This window comes from Giraffa tippelskirchi, chromosome 1 (genome assembly GCF_054371585.1).
Source record: "Giraffa tippelskirchi isolate mGirTip1 chromosome 1, T2T-mGirTip1v1.2.pri, whole genome shotgun sequence".
Classification (NCBI taxonomy): domain Eukaryota; kingdom Metazoa; phylum Chordata; class Mammalia; order Artiodactyla; family Giraffidae; genus Giraffa; species Giraffa tippelskirchi.
Window position 1 is genome coordinate 188998018 of NC_137275.1, and position 15704 is coordinate 189013721.

At 34.4% G+C, this 15704-nt stretch overlaps 1 long non-coding RNA gene and 1 other non-coding gene across 2 annotated transcripts in view; both read right to left on the minus strand.

Annotated features, from left to right (window-relative positions):
• The window catches only part of LOC145515545 (uncharacterized), a 133431-nt gene that overhangs the window by 96103 nt on the left and 21624 nt on the right, over positions 1 to 15704 (minus strand). The gene's annotated exons all lie outside the window — the stretch shown is intronic.
• Positions 6890 to 6962, minus strand: TRNAW-CCA (transfer RNA tryptophan (anticodon CCA)). The gene has a single exon. It is a non-coding gene; the product is annotated as a tRNA-Trp (tRNA).

Below are 15704 nucleotides of genomic sequence, written 5' to 3' on the forward strand. Positions count from 1 at the left end.
TCCCCATCTCCTGAATCTGAGTCCTGAGGAGTGAAGAAACCCAGGCTACAGTAAATGGTTGATCACTAAAAAGAGAAAGCAGCAGCCTGAATTGGGGTGCCTGAAGGGAAACAAAATTCTCTGGGGCCTGAGACATGTCCCTGACACTAAATGTAGAGTTGTCCTGTGGTTTCCTTGAGAGTTAACACTAGAACAGAGAAGTTTATGAGGTTGGTTCCCAAAGGTCAAAGAACTGAGGGAAATGCTTCATGATAATGAAAAAAAAAGACAGAATTATACCTGGGAGAGAGAAGTGTGGTGGGGAGAGTTCAAAACATGAGTTGCTACTGATAAGGTCATGGGGACCATATAAAGAACTGGAATGAGAATGAGGCCAGAAAAGCTGACATCAGAAGTACAAAAACAGTGAAAAGGAGGTTTTTACACGTGTGTGTGAGTGCGTACTCAGTTGTGACCAACTCTTTGTGAACCTGTTGACTGTAGCCTGCCATGCTCTTCTGTTCATGGGATTTTCCAGGCAAGAATACTAGAGTGGGTTAAACATTTCCTCCTCCAGGGGATCTTCCCAGCCCACAGATCAAATCCATGTCTCCTGCACTGTAGGTGAATTCTTTATAGCTGAGCCAGCGAGGAAGCCTTTTACATGTGTGAGCCTAGCTCAAAAAGAAAACAAGGAGATTGGTGATTCCTTCAAAGAGTTGCCCAGTTGCCCAGTGGCACAGTGGTTCCTTCAAAGAGCATCCACAGTCTCATGAATAGAGTTGGAAAGCAAAAAGAATTACCACAAAATATGCATTTTTCCCAAGTCAAAGCCCTTGTCAGCCTGCTCTACATATGTCATAATGTCCTCAGAACTAGGAAGTGTTCAAATCTCATGTAATCTCAGTTATGAGGTTAATAATTAAAGCAAAAGATATGATCTGAATACACATTTTAAAATGCAACAGATGCTTTAAAAGGGTATTATTTCCTACACTAAAGATAAAGTGTGAGTAAAAAATTCATGTCTGAAATGTCACCCTGAAAGTATGAGGACAGCTGTACACACTATTAAATGAAGACACAAGTAAAAAAAATTTTAGTGAGAAAGAATTTAATAGAGACTAAAAACACCAAAAAAAAAAAAAGAAAGAAAGAAATGGAAGGGTGTGAGAGGCACATTTGACATTAATTTATAGAGCTATAAAAGACAAATATTTTGCAACAACATAAAAACATTTTTCTTACAATAGAGGTGATTTGTGTACATTATAAGAAGAACAAATGAGAAAAAGAAGAAAATCCGTCACAAATAATCACAAAATAGCAATTACACCTGTTAACATTTTGACAATTCTCCTTCCATATTTCTATGCATGCATGTACCCCAAAGTATCTTAGATACTATATTTAATGCTTTACAACCTGAGTTTTTACTTTATAAAATATCACAAACACTTTCTGCATTAATTACTCTTCTAGACCATATTTTATGACTACAGTATTCAATTAAATAGATCTAAAATTCTTTATGTATAGAGAACCTACTCAAACATTTATGAAGTGTTAACTACATTTGCTCTTATATGCAATGTTGTTATGAACATCCTTATAGCTCAGTTTTACAGGCTCTCATAATAATGTCACTAAGATAATATTTCTCAAACCATAATATATGGTGGTTTGATCTCTTGAAGTACTCCCCTCCCCAAATGGTTCTGTAGTCAAATAAGTTTAGACAAGAGTGTTTGTTTATATTGTTTCAGACTATAAAAGTTCACAATATACATTAGTACATTAAAATTCTGAGAAATTCTCATATTTAAAAGCTTTATTTAAGCAAGCATTTGCCAAACTGTTTAAACCACTGATAATCCTTGCTGTTCATGTACAATCATTAATATCACTAATATGCCTCAGAAATGCTTCTCTTAGAATTTCTAAAAAATTACATTCTTTATCAAAGTGTAGGACCCTTTCAGGGTTCCTAAAATCTATTACTAAAAAGTCTTCTAAAAAGGGCCTGCAGTATAAAAGACTCTCTAAACTAATGACAACAATGAGGATTATCATTTTTTGCCTTTGTCAATTTGGGATTTTCTTTCCAGTGTTATTATTATATAATTGACATATAGCACTGTACAGGCTTAAGGTGTACAGCATATTGTTCTGACTTATATACATCATGAAATGCTGACTACAACAAATTTAGTGAACCACCATTATCTAGTATAGATACAAAATTTTTAAAGAAGAAACGAAGATCTTTCCTTGTGATGAGAATTCAGGATTTACTCTCTTAATTGTTAATTATAGTAATCGTGTTGTACATTACATCCTCTGTACTTAGCTTCCCTTCATAACCGGAACTTTGTACCTTTTGATCACCTTCATTCATTCCTCCCCATCTCCACCTCCCACCGCTGCCATCTCTGGTAACCACAAATCTGATCTCTCTTTATTTCTATGAGTCTGTTTGTCCTTTTTTGTTAGTTAGTTTACAGTATTGTGTTAGTTTCAAGTGCATTGCAAAGTGATTCAGTTATACATATGTTTATATCTAGTCTTTTTCAGATTATTTTCCATTATATGTTATTACAAAATATTGAATACAGTTCCCTAAGCCATACAGTAGCTTGTTCACTTTATATATAGTAGTGTGTATTATGTTACTCTCAAACTCCTAATTTATCTCTTCCCCTCTTATCTCCTTTAATATGTTTGTTCTTGAGGTATAAGTTACCTACAACACTGTGGTGCAAAACATATTGATTCAATATCTCTATACTTTACTAAATGATCATCAGGATAAGTAGAGTAACTTGTCACTATACAAAGAGCTTGCATTATTATTGACTCTTTCCCATGCTGTACATTTAATCCTCATGATTCATTCATTTCGTAACTGGACATTTGTACCTCATAATCTTCCACCTATTTCATTCATCTCCTCATCTCTCTCCCCAAACCCCAGTTCATTCTTGAATCCGTGACTCTGTTTCTATTTTGTTGTGTTTGTTCATTTCTTTTGTTTTTTAGATTCTATGTAGAAGTAATCATATAGTGTTTGTCTCATGTATTTCAAACACTCAGATATTTTTCAAATATTTTTATGTTTTAAAATCTTAGTTATTTCTTTTCACACAAACAAAACTGGAAAAATGTTCATGCCTGATTTCTGCCTCATTGTCTTAGTAGAAGGTTTTTCCCACTTAAAAATCACATAAGCTTTAACTATTAAACTAACAAGAAAGATCAGGAAGGAAATATACAAGGTACAAGAGCAATATACCACAGTCAATACATTTTCTATAAAAAGGTTCTATTTACCATAAAAGAAGCAAACACTATAAAATTTCTAGGAATAAACTTTAAAAGAAGTATGCAAGACTTTTATGGAAAATACTATAAAATTTTATTGACGGACTTAAAAAGAATCCAGGATAAGTGGAAAAATATTATATGATATTGTAAAGGAAAACTTAATATTGCAAAGACATCAAACTTTCCAAATTAATTTGTATAGTTAATTCAATTTTAATAAAATCCTCAAAGAATTTTTTAAAAACTTGACAATCTAATTCTAGAATTAATATGAAAATGTAAGCATGTAAGAACAGCCAAGAAAATTGAGAAAGATTAGCAAATATTAAGAATTATAATATACGGTAGCCAATGTATAGGACTAGAAAAATAAATCACTGAAATAGAATAAAAAGCTCAAAACAAACCCATATGTACAATATATGTATTTTAGTATACTACAAAAGTGACATTTCAAGTTAGAAGAAGCAACTATTAACTAAGAACTGTTGGAACCAGTGATTATCTGCTTAAAAAATAAAGAAAGCTAGGTCCCAACTCATGTCACATAAAACAAAGCGAAAAAAAAAAAAAACCTAAAAGAATTAGAGGAAAATATAGTGTATATCTTTTCCTACTAAAATAGGAAAGGTCTTCTTAAACAAGAAATAGCAAACAGAATTTATAAATTAAAGTTGCTAAATTTGGTCACATTAAAATTCAAGTATCTGTGAAAAATGACTTCATAAAAAGATTTTTAAAACATGCAAGATGTATTCATAGCACACATGAAAATTAAAGAACAATCAATAGCTCACTCAACTCATTACAACCTTCCTGCACATTAGAGACAGAAAAACAAAATTACATTTTCCAGTGTCCTGAACAGTTTGGGTTTGATATACAACCTGCCTACCACTAAGCAGTTACACATTTATGAGATTTGGAAGAAAAAAATGAGGCAAAGGTAGGACTCCTACTTCTGTTGCTCCATTTGGAAAGCTCAGTCATGGAGTACTTAGCTTTCCTTTTGGCAGTGGTAGCAAACATTTCAATGTTAAGGCTCTAGAATCATGTTTGTGGAGAGGTAGCATCCTGTGGACCTTCCATTTTGAGAGAATGGATTACAGCTAAGATGCTGTGGTCCAGGAGGTTGACCTGCTAAGGAACTCTTGTCAAATTTGCATCTGTACCTTTGGAATCCACTTACAGCACCACTGAATCCCATTTCTATTGCTCCAAGCCTTCAGCAAAGTCTGTTAAAAGTCATAGTCATGGTCTCAATTATGCTGAGAGGATTTAGCTATAGTATTTTGCCCCCTTCATGGCCAAGAGCGGAAGAATGAGAGAGACACAGAAAGAGGAAAACAGAGACACATAGAGAGATAGAGACAAAGCAAGAGAACCTGAAGAACAGCCATATTACAAGCTTCAGAAGCAGTGTGTTGACAAATTGAGGGGACCAAAAAGAGGTATTTGTGGAATTTGTTTCAGGTTGGACACCTAGTTGTAGAAACCACCAGGTTGTGGGAGGGTTAATTTCCAGCAAGTTGGTGCAGGCTCATGCTGGAAAAAAAAGATACAAAAGGGAAGAATAACCTATTTTATGGCCATGGAGTGGTAACACAGGGGACTTACAGGTTACAGTAAGAAATGCTATCCTAGTCCCAGATTAATTATTCAGGAAGCCACAAATGCCACTGAGATCATAAGATGCTCTCAGAAGAGTGAAACTATCATTTCTGCACTCCATGGCTCAATTAGGGAAACCATTAAGTCAGGTGAAAGCAGATTCTCATCGATAATGAGGCTACCAAGGAGACCTCAAGCATGGCTATTTTCCTGGACCCACATAAATCTGAAAACACACAAGCAACATGGGTTACACCAGACTCTGCTTCCCACTGAAGAAAGGACTGGTTGAAATTCTGCTCAAATAATAATCTAAACTAAAGGGCAAGTCTTAAAAACTAGAGATATGAAGAATCATTGGGATTTTAGAAATCATGTCATCTAATCACTTGTTTTTCAGTTGAAGAAACTGAATTTTTTCAGAGAATTAAAGACTTCTTTAATTAAAAAATTAAAGAAAGTCTATTCTTTATTAAAAATTAAAGAGAATTAAAATGTTTTTCCTAAATACTGACAGTTAAAAAGTCGGAAGCAATAAACAGTATTTGAAACTTTTAGCTTATATTACTGTTAGCCTATTATTTTTAAAAGGACATGTAATTCTATGCCACCAAGTGATAAATCAGTCAATTCATACTCTCTTGGAGTAACTGATTTTTTTATTTTGTTTAATCTCTTTTGTTGAATATCTTAGCCATAACATTTTTTTAAGTATTTAGTGATTGATCTAATGATTACAATGTACATCTTTAATTGAAACACATTCTGTCCTGAATTAATACTACGACATCTTATGTATAAAGCTATAACATTTAGATAATGACTCCAATCTCCACTTTGCAGTAATAATATTCATACATTTCACTTCTCCAAGTGTTAGAAGCCCCACAATGTAGTGTAAATATTTGTTTGCTCTGAATAGTCAAGTATCTTTTAAATAAATTAACAAATTTAAAAATTCTTTTATATTTACCAACATGTTTATCATTTTGGCTGCTCTTCATTCCATCAGGTAGGTCCAAATATCTACTAATACACTTTTCCTTTATCCTGAAGAGCTCCTGTTAACATTTCTTGTAGTATAAGCCTGTGTGCTTAGCCACTCAGCAGTGTCTGACTCTTTCTGACCACATGGACTATAGCCCACCAGGCTCTTCTCTCCATGGGGATTCTCCAAGCAAGAATACTGGAGTGGGTTGCCATGCCCTGCTCCAAGGGATCTTCCCCACCCAGGGATTGCACCCAAGTCTCCCACACAGCAGGCAGATTATTTACCATCTGGGCCACCAGGGAAGCCTACAGAGACAAATTCTCTTAGCTTTTGTTTATCTGAAAGTGTCTTTATTTCACCTTCATTTTTGAAAAAAAAAAAAAGTGGATGAATGCAGAAATGCGAGGTTGACAGCTTTTGTTCTGCTGTCAATCACTTTGAAAATGTTAGTCCATGGCATTCAGGCTTGCATTGCTTCTGATGAGAACTAATAATAATTTTTACCTTTACTCCCATATAACAAATATGTCCTTTAAGATTTTCTTTTATAAACTTGGTTTTTAGATATTTTACTATAATGTGGCCTTTTTTATATTTATGCTGCTTAGGGTTGTATTTTTTCATTAAACTTGTAAGTTGTTAAGTCATTATTTGCTCTTAAAATTCTATTCAAAATAAGACTGAAGCTCCTAGCTAGTGCACTAAATGAAGAAAAAGATATATGAGCCATACAGATTGGAAAGTAAAACTGGTTTTTTGTATATGTGATGTATACATAGAAAATCATAAGAAATATGCAAAATATATACCATACCTAGTAAGCAAACTTAGTAAAATCATAAAGGAAAGGAAAGGAAAGGGAAGTCGCTCAGTCGTGTCCGACTCTTTGCGACCCCATGGACTGTAGCCTACCAGGCTCCTCCGTCCATGGGATTCTCCAGGCAAGAATACCAGAGTGGTTTGCCATTTCCTTCTCCGGGGATCTTCCCTGACCCAGGGATCGAACCCAGGTCTCCTGCATTGGAGGCAGACGCTTTAACCTCTGAGCCACCAGGGAAGTCAAAATCATAAAAGACAAGTATAATATACCCAAATATCAGTTTATTTGTAAAACAAGCAGTAAACAATTGGAAAATTTTTAAGTAATACATCTTGCAATTGTATTAAAAAAAAAGCATAAAACACTTGGATATAAATGTAATAAGAGATATTTTGTACTTCTACACCAAAAAGCACATCAACTTTCTGAGAGAAATTTAAAATATAAACATAAATGGAGAGATATATCTTCTTTAAGTCTTAGAAGATTCAGTATTTTTAAGATGTCACTTCTCTTCAGATTAATCTCTATATTTAACACATTTCCAATAAAAATCACAGTAGGTTTTTTGTAGAAATTGACAAGTTGATCTTAAAATTTATAGGGAAGTACAAATGACCTAGAGCAGCTGAAACAGTCTCAGGAGGTTATAGTTGGAAGATTTGTATTCTCATGTCATAATACTTAGTATGAAGCCACAGTAGTCAAAGTATTTTGGTGTTGGAAGAAAGTCAACAAATGAATCAAAGGAATGGAAAAGAGTACAGAAATGCACCCTCACTTATAAAGGCATCAAAGCAATTCATGGGGGAAAGAAAAGACTTTTCAACAAATTGTACTGAAACAACTAGATATCTATATGATTGAATCTCAATCCTTATCTCACCTATAGACAAAAATTAATTTCAGATGGATCATAGATCAAAGGAAAAAATCTATAAAGCTTCTATAAGAAAACATGGAAGAATACCTTCACTGGATTAAGCAGAAATTTCTTGGATGGACACAAAAGACACTCATCATAAACGTATAATGATAAATTCAATTTCATCAAAATTCAGCACTTCAGCTCATAAAAGAAAAAACTATAAGAGAATAAATGGGTAAAACCATAGACAAAGTGACAATTTCACAATACATAGATCTAATAAAGGACCTCTTTTCAGAATACAATAAGAACCTCTATACTTAATAGTAAAAAGACAGACTAACTTTTTAAATGGGCAAAAACCTTGAACACTTTGAAAAGAAAGATCTGAAAATGGCCAATAAGTATATGAAGAAGACTTCAGCATCTTTAATCACAAATGAAACTCAAACTAAAACCATTTTTAAATATCACACAAACTCACTAAAAAGCCTAAAATGTAAGAGATTAATAGTAGTTGGTCTGAATGTTGGGGTTTAAAATTGACTGTTGGTTAACCAACAGCAGTTGGTTAAATATTGGCAGGGATGTGGTTAACCTAAACTCTCACACTTACACTACTGTTAGGAAGGTAAAATGGTAGTTTGCAGCTTTTCAGAAAAGCAAAAGTTAAGAGAATTCAGTACCACCAAACCAGCTTTACAACAAATGTTAAAGGGAATTATATAGTCAAGAAATACAAGAGAAGAGAAAAGATCTAGAAAATCAACCCCAAACAATTAAGAAAATGGCAATAGGAATATATATATCAATAATTACTTTAAATGTAAATGGATTAAATGCTCCAAACAAAAGACACAGAATGGATACAAAAACAAGACCCATATATATGCTGTCTACAAGAAACTCACTTCAGACCTAAAGACCAGATAGACTGAAAGTGAGAGGATGGAAAAATATATTCCATGCAAATGGGAAGCAAAAGAAAGCTGAAGTAGCAATCTTCATATCAAAAAAAAAAAAATAGACCTTAAAATAAAAAATATTACAAGAGATAAGGAAGGATGCTCCATAATGATCAAGGGATCAATCCAAGAGGTAGTAGGAAACTTTAACACCTCACTTACACCAATGGACAGATCATCAAAACACAAAATTAATAAAGAAACACAAGTCTTAAATGATACATTAGATGAGATGGATCTCATTGATATCTTTGGGACATTCCATCCAAATGCAGAAGAATACACCTTCTTCTCAAGAGTACATGGAACATTCTCCAGATAGACCACATCTTGGGTCACAAATTGAACTTCAGTAAATTCAAGAAAATTGAAGTTGCATCAAGCATCTTTTCCAATGACAACACTATAAGACTAGATACCAATTACAAGAAAAAAAAACCTGTAAGAAGCACAAACACATGGAGATTAAACAACACATTTCTAAATAACCAACAGGTTACTGAAATATCAAAAGGGAAATCAAAAAATTTCTAGAAACAAATGACAATGAAAACACGACAACTCAAAACCTATGGGATGCAACAAAAGCAATCCTAAGAAGGAAGCATATAGCAATACAATCCTACCTCAAGAAATAAGAAAAACATCGAATAGACAACCTAACTTTACACTTAAAACAACTTGAAAAAGAACAAAACAAAAACAAAAGTAGTAGAAAGAAAGAAATCATAAAGATCCGAGCAGAAATAAATGAAAAAGGAATGAAAGAAACAATAGTAAAGATTAATAAAACTAAAAGCTGGTTCTTTGAGAAGATAAATAAAATTGACAAACCTTTAGCCAGACTCATCAAGAAAAAAAGAGAGAATAATCAAATCAACAAAATTAGAAATGAAAAAGGAGAGGTTATAACAGACAATGCAAAAATACAAAGGATTATTTAGAGACTATTACAAACAACTATCTGGCAATAAAATGGATAACCTGGAAGAAATGGAATGATTCTTAGTAAGGTTCAATCTTCCAAGATTGAACCAGGAAGAAATAGAAATTATGAACAACCCAATTACAAGCACTGAAATTGAAGCTGTGATCAAAAATTTCCCCAAAAAACAAAAGCCCAGGACCATATGGCTTCACAGGAGAATTCTATCAAACATTTAGAGAAGAGCTAATGCTTATCCTTCTAAAACTCTTTCAAAAAATTGCAGAGGAAGGATCACTTCCAAATTCATTCTATGAGGGCACCATCACCCTGATACCAAAACCAAAGATAACACAAAAAAAGAAAACTACAGGCCAATATCACTCAACAAAATCTTAGTAAACAGAATTCAGAAACACATCACAAAGCTCATACACCATGGTCAAGTTGGGTTTATTCCAGGAATGCAAGGATTCTTCAATACATGAAAATTAAGCAATGTAATATACCACATTAACAAATTGAAAGATAAAAATCATATGATAATCTTGATAGCTTTTGACAAAATTCAGCACACATTTATGGTTAAAACTCTTCAAAAAATGGGCATAGAAGGGACCTACCTCAACATAGTAAAGGCCATACACGATAAGCCTACAGCAAACATTATCTCAGTGGTGAAAAACTGAAAGCATTCCCCGTAAGGTCAGAAACAAGACAAGGGTATTCACTTTCACCACTATTACTCAACATAGTTTTGGAAGTCCTAGCTACAGCAATCAGAGAAGAAAAAGAAATAAAAGGAATCCAGATCAGAAAAGAAGAAGCAAAACTCTCACTGTTTGCAGATGACATGATACTGTATATAGAAAACCCTAAAGAAAAAAAAAAAGAAAAGAAAACCCTAAAGATAGTATCAGAAAATTACTAGAGCTAATCAGTGAATTTAGCAAAGTTGCAGGATGCAAAATCAATACACAGAAATCACTTGCTTTTCTATATACAAATAATGAAAAATCAGAAGGAGAAATTAAGGAATCAATTCCCTTCACCACTGCAACAAAAAGAATTAAATATCTATGAATAAACTTACCTAAGGAGACAAAAGAACTGTACACAGAAAATTATAAGACACTAATGAAAGAAATCAAAGATGACATGAACAGATGGAGAGATATTCCATGTTCCTGGGTAGGAAGAATCAACATTATGAAAATGACTATACTACCAAACACAATCTACAGATTCAGTGCATTCCCCACGAAATTACCAATAGCATTTTTCACAAAACTAGAACAAAAAATTTCACAATTCATATGGAAACAAAAAAGACCCCAAATAGCCAAAGCAGTCTTGAGAAAGAAGAATGGAGCTGGAAGAATCAACCTTCCTGGCTTCAGATTATACTACAAAGCTACAGTCACCAAAACAGTATGGAACTGGCACAAAAACAGAAATATAGACTAATGGAACAAGATAGAAACCCCAGATATAAACCCATGCACCTATGGGTACCTTATTTTTGACAAATGAGACAAAATATACAATGGGGCAAAGACAGCCTCTTCAATAACCAGTGCTGGGAAAACTGGACAGCTACATGTAAGAGAATGATATTAGAACACCTCCTAACACCATACACAATGATAAACTCAAAATGGATTAAAGACCTAAATGTAAGACCAGAAACTATAAAATTCTTAGAGGAAAATACAGGCAAAACACTCGATGATATAAATAAAAGCAAGATCCTCTATGACCCACCTCCTGCTGCTGCTGCTGCTAAGTCGCTTTAGTTGTGTCTGACTCTGTGCGACCCCATAGATGGCAGCCCCCCAGGCTCTGCCGTCCCTGGGATTTTCCAGGCAAGAACACTGGAGTGGGTTGCCATTTCCTTCTCCAATGCATGAAAGTGAAAAGTGAAAGTAAATTTGCTCAGTCATGTCCAACTCTTCGCGACCCCATGGACTGCAGCCAACCAGGCTCCTCCGTCCATGGGATTTTCCAGGCAAGAATACTGGAGTGGGTTGCCATTACCTTCTCCAGACTCACCTCCTAGAGTAATGGAAATAAAAACAAAAATAAACAAGTGGGACCTGATTAAACTTAAAAGCTTTTGCACAGCAAAGGAAACTATAAGCAAGGTGAAAAGACAACCCTCAGAATGGGAAAAAATAGTAGCAAATGAAACAAATGACAAAGGATTAATTTCCAAAATATACAAGCTGCTCATACAACTCAATGCCAGAAAAACAAACAACCCAATCAAAAAATGGGAAAAAGACCTAAACAGACATTTTTCCAAAGAAGACATATAGATGGCTAACAAACACACGAAAAGATGCTCAACATCGCTCATTATCAGAGAAATGTAAATCAAAACCACAATGAGATATTACCTCACACCGGTCAGAATGGCTGTCATCAAAATGTCTACAAACAATAAATGCTGGAGAGAGTGTGGAGAAAAGGGAACACTCTTGCACTGTTGGTGGGAATGTAAATTGATACAACCACTGTGGAAGACTGTATAGAGATTCCTTAAAAAACTAGGAATAAAACCACCATATCACCCAGCAATCCCACTCCTAGGCATACACTCGGAGGAAACCAAAATTGAAAAAGACACATGTATCCCATTGTTCACTGCAGCACTATTTACAATAGCAAGAACATAGAAGCAACCCAGATGTTCATCAACAGATGAATGGATAGAGTGGGTGAGATGTATGGAAAGAGTAACATGGAAACTTACATTACCATATGTAAAATAGATAGCCAACAGGAATTTGCTATATGGCTCAGGAAACTCAAACAGGGGCTCTGTATCAACCTAGAGGGGTGGGATGGGGAGGGAGGTGGGAGGGAAGTTCAAAAGGGAGGGGATATATGTACACACATGGCTGATTCATGTTGAGGTTTGACAGAAGGCAGCAAAATTCTGTAAAGCAATTATCCTTCAATAAAAAAATAAATTAAAAAGAAAAAAAAACAAAAAAATAAAAGTAGTCATGAATCTTCATCAAGTGGGTTCAAAACAAAACATGAACTGGCTGAAATACATATAGCAACTGACAAACCTGAAAGGAGTAGGAACAGTAATTACCTCCCAAAATTTGATATGGACAAAAGGATATACAGAGCATAATGATACAGTTTTGGCCAAAAGGCAAGCTTAAACTTAAAAAAACTGAACTGGCTGTTGTGTAACAAGAAAATTAGAAATTCAAGATTAAAATCCCAGCTATTTATTTTTCAGTCTTTCTAGTTGGAGGATAATTGCTTTACAATATTGATTGATTTCTGCTGTACAACAATGCAAGTTGGTTAAAATAATAATAATATGGTTTCTCTTTTTATTCATATCATTTACTATTATAAACCATTTGTCCATTTTTTGTGAAACTTGGATCGTGACATTCTTGTACAGTTTTTCCCATTGCCTTTGTTTCTCTTGAAAAAGAAAAAAAGAAACTTGTGCCTACATCATATGTTTAAAATTTCCCACTTTCTTTCTCATACAAATTGTAATGGCACTCACTTTAGCGTCTAATGAAATCATCACAGGACTTTCTGTTCTAATTGCCTTCAGTTGTATTTCAGGCTAGCAGTATAGCTCTCAGCATATGGTTTCTTTTTATGGCATTACTGTTTTAGGCCCACTGTTTCTTCGACATCACTTTTTTAAGATTCCTTTTTCATTTTTCTGGAGTATAACCTCAAGCAACATTTCAGAAACTTTGTGGGAGATAAACCTTTTAAATCATTGCATTCTGAAAAGCCCCTCTATTTTGTTCTTATAGTGGGTTGATAATTTAGAAATGTACAGAGTTCTACCAAAATTACTTTCCTTTAAACCCTGAAGATTTTTTGACAACCAATAAGATCTGATTTTTCATTCACATGTAGGTAAACCCTTTTTCCTCCTTTTTTTAAAACACATTTCAGACCTCCTTTTATCCTTGGTGATTTAAAATTTCAAGATAGGTCGATGGGTAGGTTGAATTCCAAATTTGAGGTTATAGTAAACAGATTTAGAAATCAAATACCAGCAGCCACAGAATTCATCAGAATTTAAGGTTCTCAGAACATAAAAGATTTAATTTGTTAACATCTGTTTCTTTATTTCAACAAAGAGAATTGAAAACCTATCACATCCTGGGGACTACTTGAAGAACTTGGGATACAAGAGTGAAATAAAAACAGTTAAAAATCTATACCTTCCTTGTTCTAGTTTATATTCTAGTAGAGAGAGGCAGACAATAAACAATAAATACAAGCAAAAAATAAGCAACTGTGTAAAATATATAAACATATAAAAAGTAAGCTGATAAATAGTATGGAGAATAACAAGCAAAATATAGGGGATTGAGGATATGAAAAATCTGCAATGGCATGGATTGAAATTTCACATACAGAGATTAGCACTACTTTACTGAAATGGAAATGTTTGAGCAAAGATTTGAAGAAGGCAAGGGATGCATCTAAGAAAAGAGCATCACAGGCAGAAGGAAGCACTGTTGCCATTAAAATACCTGGCATATTTGAGAAACAGCATAGAGGTCAGAATGACTAGACAAGAGCGAGTAGGAAAGAAAATAATAGGAGATAATATACCTGGCGAATATATAATAGGATATAACATACCTGGCGAATATATATGTGGAAAAAGCAAAACATATGTGGGGAAAGCAAATTACATACAGCCTTTTTAAGCCTTGAAAGGTATTTAGAATGATATGATCTAGATTACATTTTTAAAGAGCCAGTGATCAATCAATTAATTATAGACAGATAGACATCATATATATTATACATGCACACTTCCATCTTTTAAAAAAAATTTATTTTATTTTGGAGTAGAGCCAATTAACAATGTTGTGATAGTGTCAGGTGAACAGTGAAGGGACTCACTCATCCATATAAATGTATCCATTCTCCCCCATACTCCCCTGCCACCCAGGCTGCCACATAACATTGAGCAGAATTCCATGTGCTATACAGTAGGATCTTGTTGGTTATCCATTTTAAATACAGCAGAGTGTACGTGCCGATCCTGAACTCCCTAACTATCTCTTTTTCCCATTCTTCCCCCATGGCAATCATAAGTTCATTCTCTTTTTGTAAATAAGCTCATTGTATTATTTCTTTTTAGATTCTTCCAATCAAAGATGTCATACGATATTTCTTCTTCTCTGTCTGACTTACTTCACTCAGTATGCTAGTCTCTAGGTCCATTCATATTGCTGCAAATAGCAGTATTGCATTCTTCTTAAAGGCTGAGTAATATTTCATTGTATTTATGTACCACATCTTCTCTATCCAGTCCCCTGTCAATGGACATTTAGGTTGCTTCCGTGTCTTGGCTGTTGTAAATGGTACTGGGTATATCTCCAAGAGTGGGATTGCAGTGGGGAGTCATATCATAGCTCTATTTTAAGTTTTTGAAGGAGCCTTCATACTATTCTCCATAGTGGCTGTACCAATTTACATCCCCACCAATAGTGCAGGAGGGTTCCCTTCTCTCCACACCTTCTCCAGCATTTATTGTTTGTGGATTTTTTGATGATAGCCATTTTGATTGTCATGCACACTACAATCTTTTTCATAAGAATATACTTATGATTAACTGTTTTCTTGTCTTTTAGAGTAACCTTCTTTCCTTAATATAAATAAAAAACTCCACAAGCATTCCATGAGTCTCCAGTAGGTATCTGGCACTATCCCTGGTGCTGGAGATACTGAGGAAAGTTGAAACAGTTGCTTCTTTCATGGAGAAAATCAAGAAATAATAAACTAGTAAATAAACAATAAAACAATCAGTATGCCATTGACTGTGAGGGGGAAGTGTAAGACACAGATGAGTTGTAGAATGGCTTAATGGCCACTTTAGAAGTGATGGGTGGGGAACATCACTCTGAAGAAGTAGCAATTAAGCTAAGACCTAGGAAGCTATATATAAGATGGTCAAGGGAAGAGCTGAGGGAAAACAAGAAAAATAAACTCACTCTGGTCAAAAAACAAAAACCATAGTGTAGTAAATCATACTGGTTACCGGGAAACAAGAGACTTAAGTAGGGGGTCACATCATGGGGCAGAGGGGGGCACAGTTTGAATGAGGATGATAGTAAAAGAGATGGTGTGGACAAATTGAGTTCAGAATAGGACTGGAAGCAACTAAGAAGGAGAAATATAAGGCTTCCCTGAGTTAGTCATGCAGG